The sequence below is a fragment of the Perissodus microlepis genome, chromosome 14 (assembly GCF_051167445.1).
Source record: "Perissodus microlepis isolate ML-2025 ecotype Zambia chromosome 14, ASM5116744v1, whole genome shotgun sequence".
In the NCBI taxonomy this organism is placed as follows: Eukaryota; Metazoa; Chordata; class Actinopteri; order Cichliformes; family Cichlidae; genus Perissodus; species Perissodus microlepis.
In genome coordinates this window covers 31595084-31616988 of record NC_140474.1, presented here as the reverse complement: position 1 = coordinate 31616988, position 21905 = coordinate 31595084, and the positions used below count along the sequence as shown (strand labels likewise).

At 41.3% G+C, this 21905-nt stretch overlaps 1 long non-coding RNA gene across 1 annotated transcript in view; it reads right to left on the bottom strand.

Moving 5' to 3' along the window:
* LOC146374225 (uncharacterized) overlaps positions 1-18180 on the bottom strand; it is a 57418-nt gene extending 39238 nt beyond the window's left edge. Inside the window, exons 1-2 of the long non-coding RNA XR_014802288.1 lie at positions 17905-18180; positions 17162-17264 (exon numbers count right to left, since the gene is read on the bottom strand). This is a non-coding gene — a long non-coding RNA (uncharacterized LOC146374225). The remainder of the gene's footprint in view (positions 1-17161; positions 17265-17904) is intronic.
* Positions 18181-21905: the final 3725 nt, after the last annotated feature.

Sequence of the window (21905 nt, the reverse complement as noted above, 5' to 3'; positions counted from 1 at the left end):
GAGAAAAGCCAACTTCAGACGACGTCCAGACCTGATTTTTCCAGCACTGTCTGGAATTCATGTGTGAAAACCTCTACAGTTTCATTCGCTTCAAGCATTTCATTGAATCATTCACATGAGGAAACCTTTGGGTAATTCACAATTTCTGCTCTACTGATTGTGCCCTGGAAAATCTCAGTATCCGTTTGCTTAAGGCAGGTAAGTTTTCACGACCTTTACAGGGAAAACAATGAGCAAGCCTTCTTTTTTATGATGTCAACATGAACCCTTTCGACATTAATTCTGACTGAAATAGATCTTGTTCAGTTTTGGTTCAAGGTTAAAAATTTCTTACATCACCATCAGTGTGTGACATCAGCGCCGTCTGAAAATGAGACTTTTGTTTAAGTGAATTCCCCAAAAGACAAATATAGGCTAATTTAGCTTTTCCTATGCCACAACCTAATCTGACACTGGCTGGAAAAGACTTTTGGCTGCAATCAAATATGTGAAACCCACATTTTGAGTCCTTTTTTAAAAGAACAAAAACACTTTACCTCTTTATTTCTCCACAGAAATACACAAAATTTGCTACAATCCAGTTGTAAATTTCACTAAAGTAGTCCCTTCTCACAAATGGTACCAGCGCTCACACATGACTGTTTCTCATAAATTGCTTTCAGTCTTCCATTATAATTATTCATCACTCCCAATTTCATTCTGATTAGCTGTATCACTGTATATAATAAACCACTGTTTAGATTTTGTCTTCCTAATAAGCCTTTAGAATCGCATTGCTGCTTCTCTGTGACAAAAGAAGCCAGTTGAGGTGTTTAGGAATCTGATCATAATGCATCCTCAACTTTCCCTTTAGAGGTTTTCCAGACATGCCCAACTGGGAGGAGATCCCGGGTAAACCGGAACCTGCATTTTTGTCCTGGGACTGCCTTGGAAATGGTTCCTTGGGAGAAAAATGTCTGGAATAATCTTCTTAGCCAGCTGAGATTGCAGCCCAACTTTGGATAAGTGGGAGATGAAGGAGAGGTGGATATATGACCACAATAAATGAGTGCCAACTAGCTGTCTGCTAGGGCTCACCTTTGCTGATTTGAGACAATATGCAATATTGTCATCTATGTTTGTGGTGTTGGTGCTCTACAAACTTGTTCTAACAAAACTGTACACATTTATTCATGAACTCTGTGCTCCACTTTTGGTGTGTGAACCTACTAACAGTAAAGAGCCAACATCTTTTAAGGATAGACAGTTTATATGTGGTTTATATTAGCGACAAGTCAACACCAATTCAGCCTACCCTCAGAGTCTTTTATGCCCAGGTAAAACAAGCTTTGTAGAAGCTGTCTGTATAAATTAAGGGGGAGAAAAGCCTTGATGATTACTTGTATGGCTAATTCATTCTAAATGAATGCACCTTTTTGAGTCTAATATTTTGTGGAGAAAAGAGAGACTGTGAGATTTAGACTGGGTTTGTGAGTCTTGATATGGCGTTTCTGCTTTCTCAAACCTGATTGTCACGTTAAACCCAGAAACATATGTTTGGACATTCTGGTGGCATTAAAACGGTAACCTCAGGCGCCTTGCTTTAACATAGGATTTAGTGAATTGATTCCTCACGCAGCTCATCCATTTCCCCACCATTTGTCTCTGTTCTTTTTCTACCCCTCTATTGGAGGTGTCTTTCAGCATCCCTGTCAATATGTTGGCCATCAATGGCCCTCTGTCCTCCTGCCTGGGCCTCTGTTTGCCTTAGGGCTTCCCCCTCCCTGCTCTGAGCAGCCTCCCTTTGTGTGGGAGAATCAGAGGGAAAGAAAGCAAAGATGACAGAGAGTGGAGAACAGAGGGAGAGTTTTGGTAAACAGTAGCCTGTCACAGCTCAGCAGGAGATGCTATAGCCGCTGCCTCCTCCACCGCCACCGGGGAGATTTTTAATCGCCGGGTGTCTTAAAGAGCCAATTAGACAAAGAGGGGTTTTGTGTTGTCACTGCAGAGAGTGCTGGACATTGACAAACAACAGTGTGAGAATTGAGGGGTGTTTGGGGAGATGTATAGGGGGTCTGTTATGGTCAAGAGCTGTCTGATTTATGCCTTCTTGTATACTGTACTGATGGATGGGATGGGTAGTCTTAAGGAGCCTGCTGAGAGGGAACTGTGCAGAAGTCACCTATAGAAAATGTATGAATATTTCAGGCTTGAGAGCGCACTGCACTCTATTTTGGTGTCAGTTGGGTAACAGTGAAAGGTATGTGAACTTGCACAAACTTTATGAAGCCTTGTTAGCCTCAACAATTTCAGTTTTACCAAGAAAATAGGGCTTTTAGAGGCATCTGTTCCAGATTCATCCGACTTAAAACAAGATAATAAAAGGTGGCTCATCAGCACATATAGCGAGAGGAAGAGGGTGTCAGATGTCCTAGTCTGGATTCCAGGCGTGTTCCCAGACACCAGGCCACTGTGGCCAACGCAAGTCTCCACTGTCATTAACCTACATCGCTCTAAATTACCTCGCATTCCCAATGAGGGGGAAAGGGAAGTGTGTGGTGGCGCAGGAGAAAGAAAGAAAGAAAGAAAGAATGAAGAAAACAGAGGACAAAGGAGGAGGGAAAAGGAGGTAGAAGTAATGTTGGCAGGAAATTCAGGGGGTGCAGGCAGGAGGAAGCAGAACACGATAGATGAGGACAGTGATGGAAGCTGACAAGGAAGGGAAAAAAAGGAATGAATGTGAGAGGCGAGGCCATTAGGAAATGAAAACCCAGCATAAAACTTTGTCATATTTTGTCACCGGATCCTGCATTAAATGTGAAAAGTGTGATTTATTAGTGTTGTGTTTTCAGCATGAAAATATAATTCATTGGATTGTAAATACTGAGGCTGCCTGTGTGTGTGTGTTTCACTTTCATGACATTTGGGAGCTCTGGCTTTTAATTAAAATGCTGAAAAGGGAGAGACAGAGACAGCGTGTCCTTGTGTGGGTTTCCTTCCCCGTACATGAGTGCGGACGCTCTTTGCTGTGTTTTTATCTAAGTGTAAATAATGTGGCGTGCTCTATTGGTTCCTAATGCTCAAGCTGTGCGCTGTTTCACCATCGTGGCCGCACAATGCTCACACAATGCAAAAAAGGACGAAGAGACAGGCTGATGGAGTTGACTAGAGTGAAAAGAAAAGCACACTCACACACTCCACTGCCTCAATTACCAAGCAGAAAAGAACAGAAATGATTATTGAATTCCAAGACAATTGCAACTGAGGCAAACAGCAATAAGTGATGGGCATGTTGTGCAAATTGATTATGGGGAGAAATGGGCATGAAATTGAAAAACAACAGTAATCAGAGAACATTAAAAGGGGGCCTGTTTAAAAGGGAGAGAGGGGAGAGCAAAGGTGGAGATACTCACGGGGCAGCAGGGGAGGCGACCCGCCGCTATTGACAAGGTGATTGGCAGGTAATGATAGGCTCCTGCACCTGATGCCTCAGGGTGAGTGGCCAGGAACAGGAGCAGCTCAGGTGACACAGTGAAGTGGTGGAAATTCCATCCATGACATAAGCCATTCACATACTGACCACACATGAGGGGTCGCAAATGTTCACACACTCCAGCGTCCTCATGCATGCACGCACACACCCCGCCCCACACACTCCACATGCTGACAAGCAGGCTTTGTTCTGCAGAGGTGATAGTAGACTGACTGGTGAACTGTAACTCTTATAATAATCAAATAATCTTAGGAATATATGTGTGAGGAGGTTTTTAGTTTTATTTAAAACTAAAAATTAGATTATTATTTAATGCGAAATAACAAACTGAATTCATATTTATATACTAAAATTAGACCCGACACGCTGGACTTCAGTCAGAAAGTCAGAAATGAATCAAGCATAACATTCAACCACTAAAACCCATTTTTCTGTTCAGGAATGCAAGTAAATAGTCGTAATTTGGCATCTTAATCAAAAAATAATCATGTGCTTTAATATTTTTCTGCTTTTTTGTAAAACACAAAATGTGAAAATTCATGAATAACAAAGATAATTATATTTTAGCATAAAAAATATCATTTTGATTTTAAGAGCTTGCATATTAACCATTACAGAAACCTAAAACAGTGATTTTGTTAATTATAAATTTGTTAAGGACTGTATTTATAATATGAGCAGCTGAAAAAAATGGAATATAAAGTTGTCTCCAGTTGAGTCTATCCTGGTTAATAATGATGTATATTGCAGTGAAATCAGTGTTTGGATTGTTTTCTTGCATGTTTCAAATGTGCCTCTCAAAACGAGTGGGGGAAACCATCTTCACTTCTCTTGATGTGCATGACAAACTGCTGAGATTTTGAAGGTGTGTGTGTGTGAGCACTTGGCTGCTAGCTTTCTATGTAGGGCTCACATAGATTTTGTGTGTATTTCTGTTTTATTTTTGCGTCTTTGGAGAACTTCCTGCAGACTTCCAGTTGATGCTCAGAGAGATCTCAGCTTATTGGTGAAGTTCTACCTAAAACTGCAGTAAATATAGAAGAACTAGATGAAACTGATTCAAGTGATGGTCAGACAGTAAATAAATGATAGATATACAAATAGGATTGATTAATATGAAGATTTACTGATCCTGAAGTACTTTAATTTCTACCAACTGAATACAGTTGGTTTGCAGGTCAATAGAGGCCTAATTGAAGCATCAATCAATCAATCAATCAAAGAACCTAATCCAAAAACAGGAGAAGGAAATATTTAAGAGAAGAATCTTCTCCTAAATGTTTTTAGAAGGTTCTTCATTAGGAAATGTCTTTGCTACAGAGCTGTATTAAAATATAAATGTGGGAAAGTTAAATAAATAAAATTGAAAAATGAGTAAAAAATAAAGTGCAAACTGTTAAAAAATAAGGTGCAATGTGTTAAGTACTCCAACTTCAGCAGTACTACACACTAGGTAAAAATACACTGAGCTGTAAAGTTTGGTGGCCACAGGTAGCAGTGATTTCCTGTGTTTCTGAGCTTAGCTTCTGTCCTGCTAGCTTGTGCTGCGCTCAGTGGATCTGCGCTCGACAGTGCAGCCTAGGCGGAGTAGTCGAACGCAGATCCACTGAGCTCTCAACACAGACAGCATTGTCAGAAGAAAAGTTGATAAAATAAATTAAAAATTTTGTATTGTTCGATACATATGCGTACCAAACCGAAAGCACTGTATCGAACGGTTCAATATTGATACGAGTATCGTTGCACCCCTAAGAATTAGCTCAGTTTCACATTTGGCTTCGGTACACATTTGAAAACACATGGGAAGGATTCCCTGACAGACTGCACCGAGACATAACACACATTTGCAAATGCAGATAGCAAATCAGACGCAGTCTGGAAACTTTTTGACTTAAGAAAATCTTACAGTTCTACACAGACGGCACCTCGCTCACCTCTCCCCACCTGTTTAGCAGTCTGTGAGTGCTGTTGGTCTCACTTCAACATGCTGCTAAATGTGCTATGAAGCACATGTCTATCGGTGCTTCAAGAGCCAAGGATGGCTACAAGCTAGCAAACACCCCTCTGGAGGATACTGCCATATCCTCACATCTCCCTCCCTCCAAACACCCAAACAACATCCTTCAAAACATCTCTTCATCTTTATCCTTCCCTTCTTCCCTTTCCTTTTCCGTCGCCTCGTACTTCACTCAGTGATGCAAATGAAAAACAGTTCTAGGCCCGTTGCCGGTTCTAACGTTACACTGAAGTTCTTTCAACCTCCCCTGCCGGCATTTTGTTCCAGACTAGCAAGGCAACTCAGCAGGACAACTTTTCTTACTAATGCTCAGTAGTTAGCTCATGCTGAGGGTTTAGGGAAAACTAATTTGCGTTTCGCTATGTGCAGCGGGCCTTTGCGCTCGCGAGCAGTTCAAACAGAGGTCGAAATGCAAAGATAAACAAGAATCTACAGAGAGAGACTGATTTTGATTCGGCATCTATTTGCACAGATGCACAAAAATCCTAATTTGGCCCTTTGTATCAGCAACAGAGAACAATAACAAAGAACAGGCGATCATTCTCTAGGCTGTACATATGAAATCAGGCGCCTGTGTCTCGTTATTACTCAAATATCCCACAGCATATGTTCACAAGAGGGCACCCCCAGTGAACAAACATAAGAACTTTAAAGGTTAACAGGAGTTTTTTTCAAACAGGCCAGCGCATACACACACCCTCCAAGTGTCCTGAATCAGTCATATAAATGAGTATGTAAGATATTTGGCACACAGTTTAAGGTACACATATGAGCACTGGATTGCAAGCTGTTATTTGGACTCTTCTTTTAAAAAGAGGGTCATTGGAGATGACAGCTGGGGTGTATAAAGAGTCCATAAGGAAATGAAGAGCTGGGAGGAGGGACTTCTCCTTGATAGGTGATTGTTAGGCAAACATACCTGCTGTAAAAGCAGTCATAAATCATGACTGCAGGGGGACGCCTTGGCAGCACGCTGTATACACTATACCACCACAATGGGACTCACCTGAGCTAAAGCATAAGGTGACGGGGACAAGTGCGAAGGGAGTGACAGGCAGGGTGAGTTAAAAAGAGAGAATAAAGAGATAAAAGGAAGAGGAGGACAGACAGAAACATGAAGAAGTTTATGAGGAGTCTTAGAGGGCATAGGAGAAAAAAAAAGACGAGCGCTAGTTTGGCTGAGGAATGTGTCAGCAACAGGGTGAGAGAGAATTAAAGGAGTGAGAGGACAGGGGGTGATTGATGAAAACCCTCAGTTACAGGCCCTTGGAGGAGGGCGGGACACCTCACTTCATCACAATCACACACACGCACGCACACGTCTTTGTCGATGCTGAACTCCTGACAACATCCTTGACACTCTTTGATCCCGCACACCTTCAAAATCCCTCATCAGTCAGCCAGAGACATCTGCGCTCATACATTTCTATTCAGTGACTGACCCCGGTGTAACCCCTCAATAGCCTCCTTGTCAAAACACTGAGACATCATCAACGCCTTTTTGCTTACTGCTAAGGCCGTATGCTTCTAAGCAGCACATCAGGGCTGCCGTCTGAAAGTCGATGCTTGGAAACATCAATGGAAACAAAATGAGCATTTGCTTATCCACATAGCTACAAGTGCTGTGGCTGTGGTTTACTGATGAGGGCCTGAAATTTGAGGTGGAGTGATACTCTTGAGCCTTTTCCTCCAAGGACCTGGTGTTCCTTGATGCTGGAATTTTGCGAAGTAGCTGCAGCCACTGTTGTGCAATCTGACATTGATTAGTTACTGTAATCAAACCTCGAGTGTCTAAATATGCGTGAGCTTTAGTATAACTGTTGTCCAGATGTTGTGCGCTGTATTTGCTGCCCATAAGAAATGAAATAAAGGTGTGGTTAATGCAGCAAAACTGGCTGCCACTCATCTCCGATTTGAACTATAAAGGTTACCAACGCACATGTGTTTCTCTTCAAATCACCCGCCGTATGCCAAAATTTTTAGTTCAACATGTTTATGACATCAACAAGCGAAACTATGATCTATGCCCTCTATGAAGTAGTGTAAATTGTTGCAACCCACCAGTTTCATGTACTTTGCAATCCTTGTTGTTAAATAGTTTAAGTTGAATTTTTTTAAGTTATAAAACTGTCACCAGAGGTTCAAGGTTATCAAGCACTTGTCAAGGTTACACGGCAGCACTTTAGAGAGTAGTGTTCTGATGACAAGCTGTTGCACTTCCACAGTTTGACAGCCAGACTTTTTCAGAATTAGGTTTGTGCAATAAGATACTTGAATATCTGAGAGTGCAGTACATGGTGAGTGCAGGAAAGTTAGAGTTCCTTAAGATTTAAATGAATAATACAATAGTTGGCCTGAGCGAACCAGTGTATTCTTGTTTGTCTGACAACCGTCACATATGTCTGTAAAAATATACAAGCTATCTGAACTTACCTGATGACTCTACCCAACCATACAGATCTTAAATTCTACGAGTGGTCCATATGCTTCAATTGAATTGCCATCCACCCATCCATTTTCTTGACGGGGACTAGAAAGAGAGAGCATATTTCTCCCATACTGACTCCCTGTTGAATCCCATCCCCAGCGCTTCATTCTCAGACTGCAGGCTTACTTGTGGTTCCCAGGATATTTAAAGGAGAACAGGAGAGAGAGCCTTCAGTTTTCAGGCTCCTCTTCTGTGGAACCAGCTCCATGTTAGGATTTGTGTCTTAAAACCTTTGTCATTAGTAAAGCATATAGTTATGGCTGGATCAGGTTACCTGGGTCCCATGATCCAGAGTGATTGTTCTTCACCTTTTTCACCCATTAGACTGTTTATATACCACTCTGCATTAAACCGTTAGGTATTAGCTCCCATCACCCCCAACCGGTCACGGCAGATAGCTGCCCCTCCCTGAGCCTGGTTCTGCTGGAAGTTTTTTCCTGGTAAAAGGCAGTTTTTTGTTTCCACTGTCACCAAGTGCTTATTCATAGGGGGTCATGTGATTGTTGTGGTTTTCTCTGTAACTCTGTAAAGTTTATCCCAGCTGTCACTGTATAAGAGGTGGCGTACACCCTGGATTGGTCGTCATTCTGTCGAAGGGTTAACACAGTAGGAAGACAGCCATTCACACCTGAATCTAACTTAGAATAATCAGTTAAACTAACAAGGACCTTTATGCGGTGAGGTGACGGTGCTAACTATCACCTTAAGTAACCTCTGATATTAAAACTTACTTTCCAGAGCCAACAACTGGTTCGTCAAAACTGCCATATTTCTGCAAATGCAGCTTGTAAGTACTGACTGCAGGTAATTATGCCACATTTCTCAATTCAGTCGATCAGCTAAAGCTGTTCATCAAACATAGTCGAGTTCCTGTCACTGCCTATCCACCTGATTGCTTTTATCATCACCTTATCCAGCAGCCAGTCCCCAAGTTCCATCTAGGTTTGCTCCACAACCATCATTATCTAGATTCATCACTGATTTCCTTCACTTGTGGTAAAGAGGTGCAGAGGTTATTGACAGTGTTTCTCTAAGCTAAGCTTAGAACAGCAGAATAAACAGGATTATACTTGTAATCTTACTAATCTATGAATGTATTTTCAGGAAATTTGTACAAACATTAACAGCCCCACCTCCTGACAGTTTACTTTGTGTGAAAAATTAATTCACGATGAACTTTCATGATCCCTTAATTGTTCATACATAACCATGTTCGGTGCATAATTTCGCTTTGTCCAGTACTTTGCTTAATGAATAAAAACCTTCAAAACAAAAGACTTTGTCTCAGCTGCACTTAGTGTTTCTGTTCAAATTTAAAAACATTTTGTCTTTTTGTTTAGCTCACTCAAAGCCACAGTTACATAGTCACATAGGGGTTTCACAATAACGTTTAACATATGATGCATTAGAGGTTCAGGGTATCACAGGGCTTTTTGGGTTCAGTATATTGTCTCAGGGCACTTTTGCATGCAGTGTGGATGAGCTGTGGATGGAAACAATGGACTGTCTAAACAACGGACGATCAACTGTACCTCCTGAACTGTATATCTTGCCTGAACAGAGTTTGAATACCTCATAAAATCAGGGGCACATTCAACAGTCGGCACATACACACACTTTTCCTTTCGATCCAGTACAGTGACATGGAGCATTCTTGCTGTTGCTATGTTTGTATCAGTGTTTACCCTCTAATTCAGATATTTCCAAAGGGCACCTGGAGGCAGTTTTTAATTGTTTGGCTGCCTGACACAATTTAAGCACAATGCACCGAGTTTATCTCTGTGTGCTATTTTAAAAATTCAGAATGTCCCACAGCAAAATTGGCAAGGAGTAGAAAGACGGATTTGTCACAGGTGATAAATTTATAACCCTGTTTGCCACACACACACACACACATGCACACACACACATGCACACACACCTGGAGCTGGCTGCCCAGTCTAATGCATGATCAAACAGCATTAGACATCCTCATCTTTTAAATTTCATGTAGCCTGCCTGCAGGTGGACTAATCCAGAGGGAAAATGCACTACCTCTGTTTGGTGGTAATACTGATGTTGGCAGACAGAAATGATATAACATAAAAATCAGCCTGAAACATAAATCGAGATGGTTTGAGTTTCAGGCTGAGAACACCAGGTTTCCTCTGTCTCTCTTTCTCTTTCTGCCTTAATTGCATTACAAAGACACCCTTATACAGGTGTACTGCAAGTGTGGAAAATGCACTTGCAATGGTGACTTGTAGACTGATTAGCCTGTTAGACATGGACAATGCCACAATGTATTGATGCTAAGGCACACACTCACTGTTTGCCGAAGCTCCACATCAAACGACGTCTGCAGACAGGTAATGTGTGTGCAAAAAAACAAAAAAAAGCTCTAAAAAGGAGCACGAAGGAGAGAAAGCATCGGAGGTAAACATTATGTGGGCTTTGATGTCGTTTGATGTCTGATGCATATAGCGCCATTCTCTTTATTAGAGGAGAGAGGGATGAAGGCAGAGATAGGGAGGGAGATGAAGAGACAGACAACATGAAAGCATCATTAGACAGCGGTGGATTTAACCTCTCACAAAAGGCATATCCACAAAACTCAAACCAATCCCTGCAGACGTGAATGCCACACACTATGGTACATTTGCTAATGGAAAAGATGCCTCAGTGCACTATGTGCATACTGTCTCTTACTGTCACCCTGAAACATCGGCAATACTCGTGGAGGATTTGGGGAATGTGCTCAAATGTAACTGTCACAGCAAGGTAACAAATTACTTTGCGGGTGTGTCTGGAAAGCTGCTGGAAAACAATATTGAATATTTTCTTAACCTTCACCTAGGAATCAGTCACAAACCATCTGTTGAAGCTGGGACCTCCCCCTTTTCACACACACTTCACACATCCTTCCCCTCCTCCATGCACACAAACACAGTGACCCAATCCCTCTGTCAATCCATCTGTTAACAGAGCCAGTTGACCTCCACCTGACTGTTGATCCATACACAAGCTTGGAGATTCTCAAGCAAGCGACTTTCGCCCTCTGTCTCCCTCGAACATGCACAAATGCTCACATACAGTACATGTAGGATTACGGGGGTGTTAGTGATGAAGAACATTCCTGACCTCTCTTATAAAATAAGGGACTTCGTGGCCAGAGCATAATCCATGACTTCTACTCGGGCTCTCTGGGCTTTAAGCTGCTAAGGTTTTGGCTAAACTGGCCGTATTGTATGGTTGTGGGAATCTGGTGGTATTACTGGTAATCCAAGTGCCATACTGATTCTGAAACAAGGGCCAAGGACATAATTAAAGCAGGGAAATGTGGGCATACTGTGCAGACACTCACACATCCACACAAAGAGGGCTCACATATCCTGACAATGAGCATATGAACATTATATCGGGCAAAGTAAAATAACAGCTCTACACTGCTTTAGCTATTATAGGAAACTGTTACATTAGTCAGAATAATACAGTGTTTCTACACATGCATATAGGCACAAACTGACCTCTTTTGTTGGTTACAGCTGCAATACCAGGGTCTGCAAAGCTTTGTGTAATGACTAGAACATATGCCAGCAGCTTTAATCAAATCCAGAAAAATGTCAGACCTGAAAAGTCCTGATACTAACTATCACCAATTAAGTCTGAATTTTATATCTGCGATTTAATTGAAAGACCACTTTTTGGATTAAAGCAGTTCGAGTATAGCTTTGTGACTCTGCGTTAATGTCTGAAAAAACGCCCTGAAAATGCAGACACAGCCTGTAATTGACTGGTAAATATTTCAAAGCGCACAAATTGAACAAATAAATTAGCACTAAGAAGTCAGTTGTGACTCAGTTTTATAATAAGATATTTAGTGGCGAAGATTCAAATCACTTTGGCCATAATTTGCTTCCACATGGATGCTTATTATCTGTGGAGCAGCACTACACTTCTGCACACACACACACACACACACACACACACACACACACACACACACACACACACACACACACACACACACACCTCTTGACAGCCCCCCTGAGGCCAGCAAACTTTTCTCCTCCTCCTTATCAGCAGCAGATTATCAGTGCCTACTGTATTGTTGCGAATGGGCAACCCATTCCGGGCCTAATAGGCTGCCTAAGTGATTCTGTCTTTGTCCTTTTGTGTCCTTGCCTTTCAATCAACCCCCGCTGATTGCAATCTAGCCAACCAGGTGAGTGGATTCGTCAGGAGAGTGACAATTGAATGCCGAGATGGGGCAGATCCTTTATCTCAGTGGGACTTCCTGGATTAATTGAGACAGGTTAAGTGGAACAGGAGAGTGAAACATTATGGGGAGCTGACAACTGCAGAGTTAGAGGATGGTGCTGATACAGGAAAGGGTATGAAGGGGGAATGAGATGTTTCAGCAGTTCTCAAATGGGGTCCTTGAAAGGCTTCTAGGACAAGGAAAAGTTTGCTTACATTATGTATTCCATTTAAATTCAATGCTATAATGTTTTGTGTGGCACAGATAATATAATTGTTTGCATAAATGCCCACTGATATCATATTTCCATGCAAAAAAATCCCAAAACGAAACTCTCATGTAGAAGAAAACTCTCACTGTCTGATGCAGCTGGGCTCTGGAGTTGTTAAGACAAGTAAAAACAAAAACGCAGCTGTTTGGGAGTTTCAGTGTATCCATGCTCGAGGTCTTCATGGATCGAAAAAGGTTTCAAAATCGATGATTAGACTGTTTGCCTAAAGGGACCTAATCTCAGCCAACCTTATCTAAATATAATTAACCTTAAAATGCAGCTCAACCTGCACAGACCAGCAGCATGATGATGCATAGCGATGAGTTAACAAGCAAAAGAACTGGTGTATAACTGCAAAAATGCTAAAGGTGAATGTAAAGGCATGCTGTATGTTAAGAGGAGAATTATCAGTGCTACTTTGTGCTCGGATGTACTTGGGTTTTTAATTAATTGGCATGTAGACTAGAGATGTGTGCCACTAAATGGAGGCCCTGCAATATCTGATGCCAGTATCCCAAAGGCACCTGGTACTGGATCAGGTCTTATCGGTTCCTCAGAGCTGAGTACCTGTGGATGCTTTTCACTTTGCACCAGGGTGCTGTACAAGATGTGATCATAGTGTTCCACATATCAGCGCATAAAAATTTAAACCATACCCAACTTAAATGTTACTGCTCTCCTCTCCAGCAATGATTCAGGCTTGGCAGTCTTTTTTGAAAAACTCTCTGGAAGTCCCAGTCTGAAAGCTTGCGCTTTTGCATCTCCTGAGTAGTGACCATAAACATCAAGTCATGTTGTTCCAATGTCTGTGTGGATTCCCTCTGGTACTCTGGGTTCCTCCCACTTTTAGTTACTTGGGTTAAGTTAACTGGTGATTCTAAACTGCCCATAGGTGTGAACGCGAGTGTGAATGGTGACCCTGAATTGGGTAAGCAGAGGAAAATGGATGGATTCATGAATAGTCAGGCATTTCCAATGACTCCTGGACAACAGTTTAGCTCTATAGTACACAGGAGTAGGTTGTATCAGGCTTTCGATACTACAGAGTATAAATAAATTAGGACATAACCTACCTGACATGCTTTAAATTATCAGCTAATACTAATAAGCTTAGTTATCAGGCAATGTGGAGTTGAGTATTTAAATGGTGTACAGGTTGGTCTCAAGAGGCCACCCCAGGAGCTGCACTTTTAGTGCGGCCCCAGGGTTTGCAGCTTGTACACACAACACTTATGTGCAGGTCACTTTGATGTGTTGTGTTTTTTTCAATGTTTTGATGAAAAGGATAAAACATAGATATTATTACCAGACTTTTCCTTTAAATGCAGGTTACTAGAATTCAGTCACTGGTAGTTCAGTGTTAGAAATGCTTTGAAGGGAGGGCCTATTTGCAGATTTGTCACTTTAAAATGTCAGATGCTTGTCACATGATGTGTGTTTGTGTGTGTGCATGTGTGAGCGATTGGTTGTACCTAGAGAGTCAGGCGAGAAAGCAGCAGAGGGTAGTGTGTTCTGAAATGGCGTGCAGAGAAAACATTTCTAAACCCTATGTGGCCTGTTTGCCCCGAGGCTCAGCATGGCCTGGCATTTACATACTGTTCAGCATGTACTCTGAGGCACAGTACCAGGTACAGAAATACACACCCACTTTCAAGCATGCTACTGTAGGTACAGGCACGTCATACACATCTGCTGAAGCCCAAACAAGGTCTAAGCAGACACCAGAGGTTAGCGACGGAATGACGACCCAGAGCGAATGGAGGAGAAAAGCGATCGTTCTGTGGTTTCCAGTGCTTCCCACTCAAAGTCATCTTGACTTAAGATGAATGGTATGTCACAGGCCACAAGTTTGCACATGCAATCTTGCCTTTGCAAACTTCTCACATAGATTCCCTCTGTGTCTCTTCATATTGCTCTTATCTTTATGTCACCTCTATCTGCTTGTGCTTTTCTTTTTGCCTCTTCCTCTTTCCTTCACGAGCTTCTTCCACCTTGTTCCCTGACACCCCCTAAACCCTGTAAAACCTTTCATACGTCAACAACACATCTCCAGATGTCATGCAAAGTTAAATCATCTTCCCTCCGACACTGATGCAGTCTTTCCCCAGTGTTCCCTTAGCCCTAGTTAAATCCCCAGGCTTTTATGAGGCCTTTCTGCTTGGCCTGTCAACACACTCTGTGCCCTATTGTGATCCACCTCAGCAGTTTAAAGACAAGGCAGAAACCCTAAACCCTCTGCTTTTTTTTTTGTTCATAGCCAAACCAGCTGTAGATCAATGCTGCATGCTTAGCTTATTGCCCCGGAAACACGGCTGCAGGCATACAATGTGATGCAGTGTGTTTATGGATGTGTGTGTCCTGCATGCCTTTGAGCCAGCCCCTACTGTGTGGCGCATGCTTTTGAAAGTAAACGTCACCCTTGACTCCCCTTAAATGATGTGTGACAGTCACGATTTCAGCATATTTCATTTTTTGGCAGACTGCTTGTCTCTGTCTCTCCTCCTTGACTCATCTCAAACTTGTGACCTCACACAAACAGAAATCATCGCTGACATCTGTTACACCGAGCCCATGACTTGGCACTGGAAATTTTATGCAGTATGGTTCAGGTACAAAAGGTTGTAGTGAAGAACGAAGTTATTTCTCACCATGAGTGTTAAAATGTTCCCTATTCTTTTATGCAGTGAATGACCACAGATGATAACTCTTTACTCAAGCAGGAAACAGTCATAAAAGGTCTAACACAGGCTTCTGACATTAAACAGCCACAGCACACAGTATAGAAACCTTATTATGAAAAAATTGTTTGTTTTACTTTCATAAAGTTTGACAGTGGGCACACCAAGTTTACAACTATCGATTGAAAATAGAGCAATGCTGTTATCACAGGAGATGTGCTGGATTCAAAGGACAGCAAAGAAGTGATTGAGAGTATAAACTGCTCGTGCAATTCTTGGCAGAACTTGTGGTATAAATATGGTTCTGTCTTTCCTTCCTTTTCTTTTTACATGCTATCAGTCCCAAGAACAAAAAGTCAGCAGGACATTGGCACAGAGATAATAGAAAGAAGCTCTAGGAGTTGTTAGTACTGAATATTGCAAACATGTCAGCTGTTAGATCATCAGCGGCATTAGTTCATCAGCTACAACATTAAAATCCCTGCCACTGATTATTTTATTAGAGTGCAAGTCTCTTCTGGGAAATCTTAGTAAATGTCATTATTGTGCATGCTCCTTTGACATGTATCACCCACCTTAACATTGTTGCAGACCATGAACCTCTCCCCGCACCCCCAAAGGCACTTCCTATGAGCTGCAGCTTGTGCCCGAAGGATAATATGTCCACCATGCAGGAAAAACTGCTTGTAAAGAAAATGACGAACACAACAAAGATTCAGAGGCTTTATTACAGCCTTCAGATCCCCCAGATCCCAAATCAACTACCTGCAGCGTCTGAACTCACCAGCGTTGGGATCATTACTCAGAAAGAGTAATTTAGTACACATTACTTCTGACGTTACTTAATCACTTGCTGGAGGAAGAAATTTGTTTCACTACTCTTTACATTACTTTTAACTATGTGAAATGACCTGAAACACATTGTCTTATAATTAGCGGTTAACAACATAAACCTATAGGCTACAGTTCCACACACTCACACAAATCCCCATTCTAATAAGGACACAATCTTTCTTCTACTGTTTAATTATGAAGTCGAAAACACAAAACAAAGTTGAAAACCAGCACAAAGAAACTTTAAACAGAGTGATTCTAATTTAGAAACATTAACATTAACCAACCTTTTGGGGAGGTAGAAATCCTCCCCAAAAGGTTGATTCTGTTCATCTGGAAGTAATGTTTTCAGTGAGAAATGTTTTGTCACTCATCCAAGTGACTTCTTCAGTCACAGCTGACTGCAGGTTTCCACAGCCTCACAGACAGAACCTTTGCACAATGACTGAAAGTAGCACTACTGACTAACACTGGGCTGTGAGGTCAGTTCTTTAATCATTAAGTAGATGGTAAAAATCCTGTTTCCTGTTAAAGTTCAGGGTCTGGCTGCTGGGCTGAGGTTGGCATTCACTCAACTTTAACACACTTCTTGGTTTGCTTTGTATTAGCATGCTGTCTGTGCAGGTGCTTGTAATGAGCTGAAGTTCTGTTAGTAGTGTAATGTAGTTGTTTCTGTTCTGGATGATTTCCACTTTACCATCACACTTTTATTCTTTTGTGTAATAAAACTAAAAGCAAAGTAGCATATTTGCTTGAATTTCTACCAGCAGAAAAAAATTTTTTTTACAAAAATCTTAATGTCAAGGTAACGTTTCACGCCCTTGCAAAGAAGATGTTAGCCTTATTAGAGGATTAGAACTGATCAATAACACATTAAGAGTTTATGAACTGTTATCGTCACTAAGAAACCACTTCTGCACAGTCTGTGCTGTCTGTGATACACACAGCTCTACAAATTGGCAACAGAGCCTGGTTCAAATCATTTCATAAAATCGTGGCAGGCGGACAAAGCAGCTTAGCATAACACCTTATTCATGGGGAGAACAATAGAACAAAATGTGCTTACACCGCGCCAGATTAACAGCGGGAGAGACAAAGGTAACGGAGCAGGCGGACTGGTCGACGCCAGCTCCAGCGCACCTGGTCCCCGCGACCTCTCACCTCAGCTCCAGACATCACAGCCAAAGCCGGGGAAACAGGAAGTGCAGAAGTTACGACTGGCAGGAGGAGGAAGACGATCAGAAGGAGCTGAAGTGACTGCACGCTGGGAAGGTGGGGGTTTCATTGGAGCAGGAAAAAAAAGCATAAAGAAGAAAAATGGTGTGTAAACTACATCCACATGCTCACTCTGTATTTTGCTCTGTAATGTTTGTCAAATTTCTGCAAACCCTCACTGGGGAGGGGTGGCGAGGAAATGAGTGCAGCAACACATGTAAACAAATTTCAGCGCATTTAAGATGGGTGAGAAATCCTCCCATGTGCTGCAGCTAACACAAACATACAACTCTAACGCAAACACACACACAGCAGCCCAGATTTATCACTGGTTAAGTCAATATAGAGGTAGATGACAGGAGCTGGGGAGGGAAGGTGGAAGAATGGAAGGCTAACAGGTGGAAGAAGTGTCCCTCCAGCTACTTTCAACACACAGAAACAGCCCTAGGTAAACAATGGCATCATGCCAACGCACGAACCTGAGCACGTGCACAAACGCACACACACAAACACTCACACACTTGAACAAAAGCCAGGACGCACGCAGTCATGCACACACACCGAGAGCCCACTGTAAAGCTGTCATATGCTCAGCTCTGCCGCAGTGCTGAACCCAGCAGCCCTCTCTTCTTTGGGCCCATCTGTCATTCTCTCCCTCTCTCCTTCACTCTCCATTCTCCTTGTAATACCTCTTAACCTTTTCTCACGTTCTTCTTTGCTTTTCTCTGTCCTTTCCCTTTTCTCCGTCATCTTCTCTTTTCTCGCTCTCGTATCACTGAAGCAAGGATCCAAATCCCAGATGAAAGAGACGTTGGGGAGAGTGGGAGGAAGGAGGGAGCGATAGAGAGTCTCGGAGCTCGTGTCAAACACTGAGATTTAGAACTACTGTCGGAAAAAAAGCCCAAAATCTGACACTCTCGACATCAGACGCGCAGACCCTCTCATGCATACGCACTGGGAATACTCTTGTGTGGAAGGGGACTGACTGGGAACTAAGTGTGCTGTGCCTTATAGCACTATAATCCCGCTTTTGATTTCAGTCGTGGTGTTTTGTTCTGCATGTCATAAGCTGTCATTAAAGGGTGGCCAGCACAGCAAGGCTTCTTTTGGTGATATTTTTGATGATGAAACCTGATTTTCTGTATATCTTTGTCTCTGTCATGTTGGCTCGCTGCTTGGAAAAGCAGTATGACTCCTCTTGCATTTGCCATGAACTGCAGACTCAAAAGAATCATCACTAATGACTAATGGAAAGGTTGTAATGGACTGGGTATGACTCCATTCCATGTCTGTCTTAAATAATTGTAATTAAAATGAGAGGACATTCACATATCTTTGTCTTTAAAAGGTGCACAACACTGAAAAATGCCCATTTTCCTCTTTAATACATTTAATGTTTAAAAGCACAATAAAAACATTTTAGCGAGGACTGCTATAGTCAGCTTTACAGCTTCACATAACACAGCTAAGAGGACAGGGGGCATCAGTGACAACGGATATGTTTTTGTTTATCCAGGAACAGCAGAGGGGGAGGTGGGTTGCAAAGTGAGTTGCACATGCGAGATACATGCAACACCAAATCTGATTACATCTTAATTTATAGCACATTAGAAACTATTAATTATATTTTTATATAGTCACCAGATAATTTTACCAGATTGTTCCCACTTTTTGCCTTCAGAACTGGCTCGATTCAACTCGGTCCTGGAAACATTCCTCAGAGATTTTGGTCCATAACTCCAACCAAGTTCAAGCTGTGGACCAAATTAAATTAAAATGAAATTTTGTTACATTTTATTTATATAGCACCATATCACACAAATCACAACAACTGTCGTCTCTGCTTTATATTGTAAGTTAAAGATGCTACAATAATACAAAGAAAACCCGAACAATCAGACGACCCCCTATGAGCAAGCATTTGGCAGCAGTGTGAAGGAAAAACTCCTTTTTAAACCTAAAAAATATGTGTTGCTTATATCTGAGAAATATTTGAATTATAAGGAATTTAAAAAATGACAGAAAAATTTTAGGTAAAATGCAATGGAAACATATTATATCAATGGTTTATTTATTTAAGTAAAATAAACCATTTATTTAAATAAATTAATAATTAAGGAAAATATGCTGGGTATAAACTGAATGTGACAATTAAGTCAATTTCATCTGATCAGATTTCAATAAACTGAACATTTTACACTGTATATATGTAACTGAATAAAATGGAAAACTTTCATATAATCAAATTACTTAAAGTCAGGATCTTGGGCATAAATACCCGAACAAGTTCAAATACAGTGAGGAGGGAGATCAGTTCACAGTGAAACAAAAAACACATTACAGTCTCTTGATGTCAAAGCAAAGGAAATAAAGAAAGAAGGAAAAACTAGCAAACACAAAAGCCAGAATAACCTAATGTGGGCTTGGACTATAACTGTCTTTGTTAAATTATCCTTTTTTTTGCTAATGAAAAAAAGTACTTTATACTGATTTTTTTAATGAGTGTGAAGTAATTTTATGAGAAAATTATGTTTAATTTGTCGTTAAAGGTTTTCCAGCTCACATGACCTTCCATTCTTGACTCACATCCAATCACAGCCATATTCCAGATCTTACTGTTTTAAAGTAATTAAAACGATAGATTTGTAGTAATGTACTATGAAAGGAAATGAGATGACACCCGAAGAAGCGAGATTTACTCTTTAAGCCAATAAACATCTTAAATGGGCCCATTAATTTAATGGCAGTGCTCATTTAGCGTTACTGCAGGTTAAAGGTGTACAACACTTTATTTGTTATTTCCCATTAATTCCCAGACCTCAATGACCCCTTTGCCTTGTGGTACCTTTAAAGTATGCAATGCCTAGTGCCAGCCCCTAATTTCAGGTCATGGCTTCCTCCAAACATTAGCTGTCAGTGATTTTTCCTTCATAGATGGTGTAATTTAAAGGAATTTAAGGTGCCTGAAGTAGATCCAGTTTTTAGGTGGCAAATCGAACAAAAAGGATAAATATTTGAAGGTAAATTGATTGACATGGACTATATGTGTCGAAACATCTTGAGCTCTATGCCATTTGAAGTATTGACACTTACTCCAGTGCATCAGCTGCTGAAATCCTCATCTAAATACCCTACGTGTATGGCAATATTTCTTATAGATTGCGTTATAAGACTGTGAAGCAGGTAATGATGTAATATTGCATCAGCTGCTGCTTTCAGCTATATAAATGCGCTCTGCAAGATTTGTTGGTAGTGATCCCACCTGCATTTAAAAAAATTAATCCAAGTAAAAGAGGACATATGATATCATATACAAACAAAACAGCTGTATTAAAATTGTAAATTCTTTTTATTGAATAAATCTCTTTTGCATGTGCAGTATTTGAATTGGTTTTGACATTCATTAATGTGCCATTCAACACAAACAGGTGGTTAGAAACGGTCAAACCTTTGGTGATACATTTTTGTTATTGCACTTTGATGTATGACTATGAGAAGTGAATTTTTATGGTGTTGGAAACCTTTCTCTAAAGCCTAAAGTCAAACGCTGTTGGGAATGTAAGCCCTTGAAGTGAGGAGCAAAACTAATCTTTCTCACCTTTCTACCCTACGAGGATGCTTTGCCCTTTTAAAGAGAGAAATATACAAACACACATACGCTTCACCTCCCTGCCAGCTACAGTATATCAGATAAGCCATAAGGTACATGAGAGGGGGGAGTGACTGTCCATCTAGATAAAGTCTTGCTATTGATGACATGAGGAAGTCCCAGTGACAGGTCGCTGACAGGAGGGTCAATAAAGGAAGGAAGAGGAGGAGGAAGTGGGGAGGACATTGTCAATCATTAGGGTTAATGACAGAGGTGCACACACTGACGCATACACACATTAACATACTTACATACTGACTGACTGGGGAAAAAAAGAAAGCTGCAGGAAAATCAGAGGTTGAGCGAGGTTTTCTGAGTGGCTGGACGAATGAAGAGTTATTGATTGCTAGAAGAAGGAGGGAATGGTGTGGTTAAACACGAGGTCGCATCGAAATAGGACCATGTTGGAAAGCTGCACGCTCTACATCCTAGAAACATGTACAGTTTCTGTCTAAAATGAAGTAAACACACTTAAATTTTAATGTTCTGTGAATTCAGTATCATGACGTTTACAAAAAAGTTAAATAAAAAGACACTGTCTGCAAATACATGCACACTTACAATTTATTTAATTATTTGGAGATGCATTTTGACTCCTTATTCTTATTGTTTCACATTTTCATTACACGGCTGTGCTGAAAATACAATATTGCGTTTTGCATATGTATATATTATGTCTTGTTTAGCTGCCCATCCATACATGGATTCATTTTCCTAACCCCTTATCAGGTGACAGCTTTGGGGAGCTGGAGCCTGTCCCAGCTGCCACAGGGTGAGAGGCGGGGTACACCCTGCTACTCTATCATAAGGCTAACACAGAGTGGCAGACAACCTTTCACACTGACATCCACACCTACAGCTAATTTACAATCTTCAATTAATCTAACATGCATGTTTTTGGACTGTGGGAAGAAGCCAGAGAACCAGTTCACAGCACCAACACAGGCACAGGGAGAACACAGCACACAGGCAAGCCTATCTAGCTATTTATCTGTTGCACCACAAGTTCCATGCTCAGCAAGCTTCGAAATAATGGCAGAA